The following is a 6,958-nucleotide window of genomic DNA, read 5'->3' on the forward strand; positions in this document are numbered from 1 at the left end:
GACATACTTATCTGGTATTGCACCAGGTAAAACTTTCGACAACTAATGTCATTATCAAAATACGAGAGGCGAATGGAAGGTTATGCATTGAAGAAGTGGGAGTCGACCTTGAACCTTTGTGTTCATGCCCATGGACACGATGTAGATCCTATCATGGAAGCTTCTTATAATAATAGCTATTTCCCTGGTATAATATCATCTGGTATCGGTGAATTGATCCTTTGCAATCGTGGTTCCGACCATGTTTCTCCTTGATTCCGTTTCTCGTGCAAGTTTGAGCACTTGTCTTCTGCAAAGCAATACCCTAGTCCAACCTCTACCTTGATCTGTCGTTGAGTATTACCCCCTGGTATCTCGAGATTATCATGGAACTGCATAACTTCTTATGAGTTCTTCATCAAGTGCTACATTCTCACTGATTCCAATTTTCCACGGGCTCTGAGTTATTAATCACGCAAAGACACCGATAACTGAACCAAGTCCGCACTACGGTTCAACAACTCTTAGTAATCTTCTTTAAGTACGAGTTTGTACCCGATCACGCCATTCCTAGCCTGTTTGGCTATATCATTATCTTGATGATTTTAACTGTGCTACCTGTCCTTATTCCCGGAGCACCACTTTCGACGATGAGCTAAGCTTACGTCGATTTTCCTCGTCATATCGTTTCACCTCGAACAACAAACTTGACCCCGAGTTTGTGTAGTATCTGTGGCTCCAATAATCTTTTGTTGCATCAGTCCTTTTGCTTGATGCAGTCGCTGATCAATTGCTTCTTCGTGGATCCCCTCGACAACAAAATGTCGTGATCATCATCAACATTTTGACTCCTTCCAGGATATCAATGGAATTCTTGATGATAAGTGCCATCCTCGTTCCTTGGTAGTTTGAGTTATCATCGACAACATCCTTACATTCCTTTCATCACAAACTTGATCATGTTATGGAGCTCCTTGCTAACCAGCTTATGTTATGTTCTACCTTGGAGTATTACCATCTTTTAGGTCAAGGATATTGTGAGAATTTCTCCACCTCTTGAGAATTCTTGATATAGTAATACTTCTCGCCATTTCCATTTGTTTTCTGATCCCCGTGTTGTTTCTAACCTGAATACCGACAATTGAACTATGATGCGTGAATTCAAAACTTCTAGCAATCCTATTGCTTTGAAGTTAATGGTCGGCCGTTCATTCTTAGACTATTGATTATTGAATCACCTTTCTGACATTGGTCGTCCAACCTAGCCCATATTTCAGGTGCACCTTTCAACCAATGTTTAACTATGTATGTTTCCCTCGAGCATACATCATTATATCATTTGATTTGACTAATGTTATCTCCTTGTTCACATAAATGTGGAAACTCATCTTTTGGAAGTCTCGATGAATTGTCGCTGAGTTCATTAGCTACCTCCTCATGCTCTCGTTGGTTTAATGTTGAACTCTTGTTTTGGAACTCGCTTCCATAGTTCATTTCCCGATAATCTTGCAATGTCATCTCGCCAATTTGTGTTGCACCTTTTTCTCTCAGCCATTCTGAGTCTGAGATGTCCTGACACCAATCAGATCTGAGTCTCGGTCAGATATGATGGTTGGAACATTTTCCAAGAGTTATAACATTGGTCTTCATGTGACCTGGTAAGGTGATGTCATGCCTAGCACACCTGGCCGGAGGACCTATTGTTATAGTTTCCTTTTTAGCGAGGTTATCCATTCTTCCATAGGGGAAATGTAAGACTTATTCTGTAAGTCATTCCTGATGGATCCTTCGCGTATCCAGAGTCTGACCTTTGCTTGCTGACCATGTCAATGCTATCTCGAAGCATGTCTGAGGTACTTCGATCATTAATAAGAGCATTTGAAGCACAATGCTAAATTTTCTTTATCAGTTATCCAAACACCGTTGTTTGGGTAATGTCATGAAATTCCTCTCCCCTTGCCTAAATGGTTTCCTACTTTCTATCATGTCGTGGATATCATGCTCTGCTTGTCCTTGGGAAGGATATACCCCTGAAATATGTGTTTATACACATTTTTCCTTTCCTTTGTCCTGTTTAATCTGAGAATCATGTTTTCCTTTCCATTGTTTTGTTTATCCTTTCTTGTGATCTATATAAAATAAGCAGAAATATTTCCCTGCTTATGTAAACACCTCGGTGTGCAACCTTGTCAGTCAGACCCTGTTACTATTGTTGATGACATTCCGGTAACCACTGATGGACGGGAACTTAGCCTATTGGCCCGCCTTGTTCAACAAGCAGGAAAATGGTTCTCTTCGTGCCTCGCCCTTGGTACCGACGTTGTTGCCGATATAACTGACAGACTATCCTCTAACAAGCCTTGCTATCATAACCGTGCAAGATGTCACCGCTCTTTCTACCTTTAACCCCCATGGTGGGACCATAACCCACAGTTCCACAGGATCGAAATCTGACTCTCCTGTACACCCATGTTTCTAAAGTGAATCCTCATGCTTGGCTTCGTATGTAGATCATAAGCCACCTTTCAAAAGATCATTGATTTTAGTATCAGACACAATACTTATTCCCATTACTCTGAACCCTTTCACGCGCTGTTTCAGGCATCGAACGATTGCCTGCCCGCACGCCCGAAACTTCCCACGATACCTCCTTACTTTGCTCTTGATATTTTCTTAAGTTTCAGTTCGAGAGTTACTTTCCGCCACCTTCCCCGAGGTTGGCTAGCAGATAAGCAACCTTGAAGAGGTCAGTTCTTCCGAAGATACCCCTTATCCTTTTCCGTAAGTACGATGGAGATCGTGAAGAAAAGGATGACAACTTTGTCACAATAGCCTGAAGCGGAGAACTAAATACATCATCTCAAAGGATCAACTACTTCGGGAAGAGCAACCAAGACCGAGAAGATCCATTAGAATCTCGTAACCAGAACTTTCCACCCTTTCCCCCACCTCTTAAATCTCGGGACGAGATTTCTTGTAGTGGAGGAGATTTGTAACACCCCGGTAGTTAAGCTACAGTAACCACTCACTAATGGTGCCATGTCATCACATTTTTCTTGCTAATGATCACTTTGTTCCAAATCAAACTCAAATTCGAATTCAAAATACGAGTCAAATTATTAGTTCTTTCAAAAGGTAAATTAAAAATGTTCATTGGGTTACAAGTATTCGCTAACTAATTGTCATGATTAAACCAACATTACTTGACTCACCAGTTAATCCCTAGTAATTTCTGAAGTGGTCCCTTATCATCTTAATGAACCATTTAAGTTTTAAACATGATTTAAAAAATTCAAAATAACTCCAAACTTTTTGTGGCAGTGTCCAAAATTGCAATACAAATTATGAGCCAAGTTTCATAATTTTACAAAATCAATTTGGCGGATTAACTTTACATAAAATAGTAGATAAAAAGAAAAACAGTAAACAAAAAAAAGAAGAAAACCTAAACTACTGGGCGCTTAGGCCCATGTGGCTGGGGAGGCTTAGCCCAGCCGCCCTTCTCCCACCTCCTGTTTGTTCACAGGAGGGCGTGGAGGCCATCCATGGCGCCTCGGCCAGGTGCCGGCCATCCACGCCTCCCCCTCGACTACAAGACCCCCTTCGCCCCTCTCCCTCGACCCCGTGACCCTGGTCAAACCCTAGCCACTACCCCCTCTTACCCCTCGCTCTCCTCCCCGATCTGGAGAGGCACCCGACGTGGTCGTCGCCGTCGCTGCGCCGATCCCGCGGCCACCGGACTCCCCTCGTCGATGCAACAAGTTCAGGAGCTCCGTAGTGTTCGTCTACGCCATCTACAACCATCCGTTCGAGTTCGGCGCCTCTACATCGTGCGGATCGAGCTTCTTCTTCCCCGGTCGCCGCCGACTTTCAACTCCAAATCCGTCCAACCCTGCGCTCCTGAGCTCCCACCGGGCCTACTTGTGCCTCGACGGTGAGCTCATCTCTCGATTCCCCCACTTTTCCCCCTCGATCTGACGCCGTAGACGTCGCCCCAAGAGGACCAGTCGCCATGGCCGGAGTTTGGCCCGTCCGTGCCCGTGGTCACGCCCGTATGCCCGTGCTGCTCTAGCCTAAGCCCCTGACCGCACGTGGACGCCCAACCGCGCCCCACGCACTTGTGCCTCGCCGGCGCGCACGTCCACAGCCGCTCGCGCGAGCCCGCACTTGCCTCTGGCCATTGCCATGCCCGCTGCGTGTGTGCTGCTGTCGCCCGCTCCGCCCTCCTGCTGCTCACGCTCCGGCCGCCGCTCGTGCTCACCGCCGCGTGGCCGTGCTCACGCGCGCCCCTGGCCGTGCCCCTGCGCCGCCCGAGCGTGCATCCATCGCGGCTTGGCCGTGCCCGCCCGCGCTGCTGCTGGCTATTGCCGTTGCCGCTTCTGCTTCTTGCTGCAACTGGCGCTACTGCTTTCTGCTGCCGCTACTTCCTGCTGCTGCCTCTGCTTTCCCCTGCTCCTCGCCGCATCCCGCAGCCGTCCGATTGCCCCGACGCACGCCTGCGCTGTCCGCTCGCCCAGCCGTCTGCTTGCTCGGCCACCAGTGTTGCGGCTGGCGCTGGCCGCGAGCGCCCAATGTGTGCGCTCGTGCGTGAGGCACAACCACACAGTGGCCGGCTAGTGCCATTGCCACCTGGGCCCTGCTAGGATTAGATTAGATGCTAATCTAATTACAGGCCACTAACCCAGCACCTTACACACTACTAATGGCCCCCACCACTAACTAGGCAAATAAAACAATATGTTTAATATAATGGCCCAATGACATCTGGGCCCCACTGCCCAGTTTGACCAGTCAACCCAGTCAATGTTGACTGTTGACCCTGCTGACTCAACACCCCACTGGCCCCACACGTCAGCCTGTGTGTGCATTGATGTGTACACTCTAGTAGGTGCACTTAGCATTTTCATTTAATATAATTTTCGAATTAATTTAATTTTAGAAAATTGATTAAATCTTTTAAAATTAATATAAAACAAACCTTAGCTCGGATGGAAAAACTTTGTACATGAAAGTTGCTCGGAACGATGAGACGAATCCGGGCATGCAGCCCGTTCGCGCGCCACACATCCTTAGCATAGCAAACACGCAACTTTCACCCTCCGGTTCATCTGTCCGAAAACGCGAAACACCGGTAATACTTTCCCGGATGTTTCCCACCTTTGCCGATATCACCTACTACCGCGTTAGGGCACATCTAGCACCGCGTTTGTCATGTTATGCTTTGTGATGCTTTGATTGCTCTGTTATTTATTGTGTTCCCCCTTCGTTACTTCTTTCCGGTAGACCCTGAGACCGATGCCGGTACCCCTGTGATCGACTACATCGACGACGAACCCTTTTTGCCAGAGCAACCAGGCAAGCCCCCCCCCCTTGATCACCAGATATCGCCTATTCCTTATCTATACTCCTTGCATTAGAGTAGTGTAGCATGTTACTGCTTTCGGTTAATCCTATACTGATGCATAGCCTGTCATTGTTGCTACGGTTGTTACCCTTACCTGCTATCCTACTGCTTAGTATAGGTTGCTAGTGTTCCATCAGTGGCCCTACACTCTTGTCCGTCTGCCATGCTATAGTATTCGGTCGTGATCACTTCGGGAGGTGATCACGGGTATATACTATATACTTTATATACATGACACATGTGGTGACTAAAGTCGGGTCGGCTCGAGGAGTACCCGCAAGTGATGCTGATGAGGGGGCTGAAAGGATAGGTGGCTCCATCCCGGTAGAGGTGGGCCTGGGTTCCTGACGGCCCCCGACTGTTGCTTTATGGCGGAGCGACAGGGCAGGTTGAGACCACCCAGGAGAGAGGTGGGCCTGGCCCTGGTCGGCGTTCGTGGTTACTTCAAATAACACGCTTAACGAGTTCTGGGTATTTGATCTAAGTCTGGCCATTTGGTCTATACGCACTAACCATCTACGCGGGAGTAGTTATGGGCATCCCGGCGTCGTGGTATCAGCCGAAGCCTTCGTGACGTCAACGACTGAGTGGCGCGCGCCGCATTGGACCGTAAGCTCGCGCTTGTATTAAGGGGGCTAGGTATGCTTCCGGCCGCGTACGCAACGTGCAGGTGTGCAATGGGCGATGGGCCCAGACCCCTTTGCGCATAGGGTTTAGACCGGCGTGCTGACCTCTCTGTTGTGCCTAGGTAGGGCTGCGACGTGTTGATCTTACGAGGCCGGGCATGACCCAGAAAAGTGTGTTCGGCCAAATGGGATCGAGCGTGTTGGGTTATGTGGTGCACCCATGCAGGGAAGTTTATCTATTCGAATAGCCGTGTCCCTCGATAAAAGGACGACCCGGAGTTGTACCTTGACCTTATGACAACTAGAACCGGTACTGAATAAAATACACCCTTCCAAGTGCCAGATACAACCCGGTGATCGCTCTCTAACAGGGCGACGAGGAGGGGATCGCCGGGTAGGATTATGCTATGCGATGCTACTTGGAGGACTTCAATCTACTCTCTTCTACATGCTGCAAGATGGAGATGGTCAGAAGCGTAGTCTTCGACAGGACTAGCTATCCCCCCTCTTATTCTGGCATTCTGCAGTTCAGTCCACCGATATGGCCCTTTACACATATACCCATGCATATGTAGTGTAGCTCCTTGCTTGCGAGTACTTTGGATGAGTACTCACGGTTGCTTTTCTCCCTCTTTTCCCCTTTCTATACCTGGTTGTCGCAACCAGATGCTGGAGTCCAGGGGCTAGAGATCCCGAGGATGATTCTACATGGAGTTTGGCTTCGAGGAGTAGTTAGGAGGTCCCAGGCAGGAGGCCTTGCCTTTTCGATCGTTGCTACTTTTGTGCTAGCCTTCTTAAGGCAAACTTGTTTAACTTATGTCTGTACTCAGATATTGTTGCTTCCGCTAACTCGTCTATGATCGAGCACTTGTATTCGAGCCCTCGAGGCCCCTGGCGTGTATTATGATGCTTGTATGACTTATTTATGTTGTAGAGTTGTGTTGTGATA

At 48.0% G+C, this 6,958-nt stretch overlaps 1 long non-coding RNA gene across 1 annotated transcript; it reads left to right on the plus strand.

Annotated features, from left to right (window-relative positions):
- Nucleotides 1–488: 488 nt before the first annotated feature.
- LOC141023462 (uncharacterized) lies at nucleotides 489–6,958 on the plus strand. Its single transcript, XR_012185005.1, has 3 exons — nucleotides 489–3,913; nucleotides 5,263–5,334; nucleotides 6,676–6,958. It is a non-coding gene; the product is annotated as an uncharacterized lncRNA (long non-coding RNA).

Source organism: Aegilops tauschii, chromosome 5 (assembly GCF_002575655.3).
Source record: "Aegilops tauschii subsp. strangulata cultivar AL8/78 chromosome 5, Aet v6.0, whole genome shotgun sequence".
In the NCBI taxonomy this organism is placed as follows: domain Eukaryota; kingdom Viridiplantae; phylum Streptophyta; class Magnoliopsida; order Poales; family Poaceae; genus Aegilops; species Aegilops tauschii.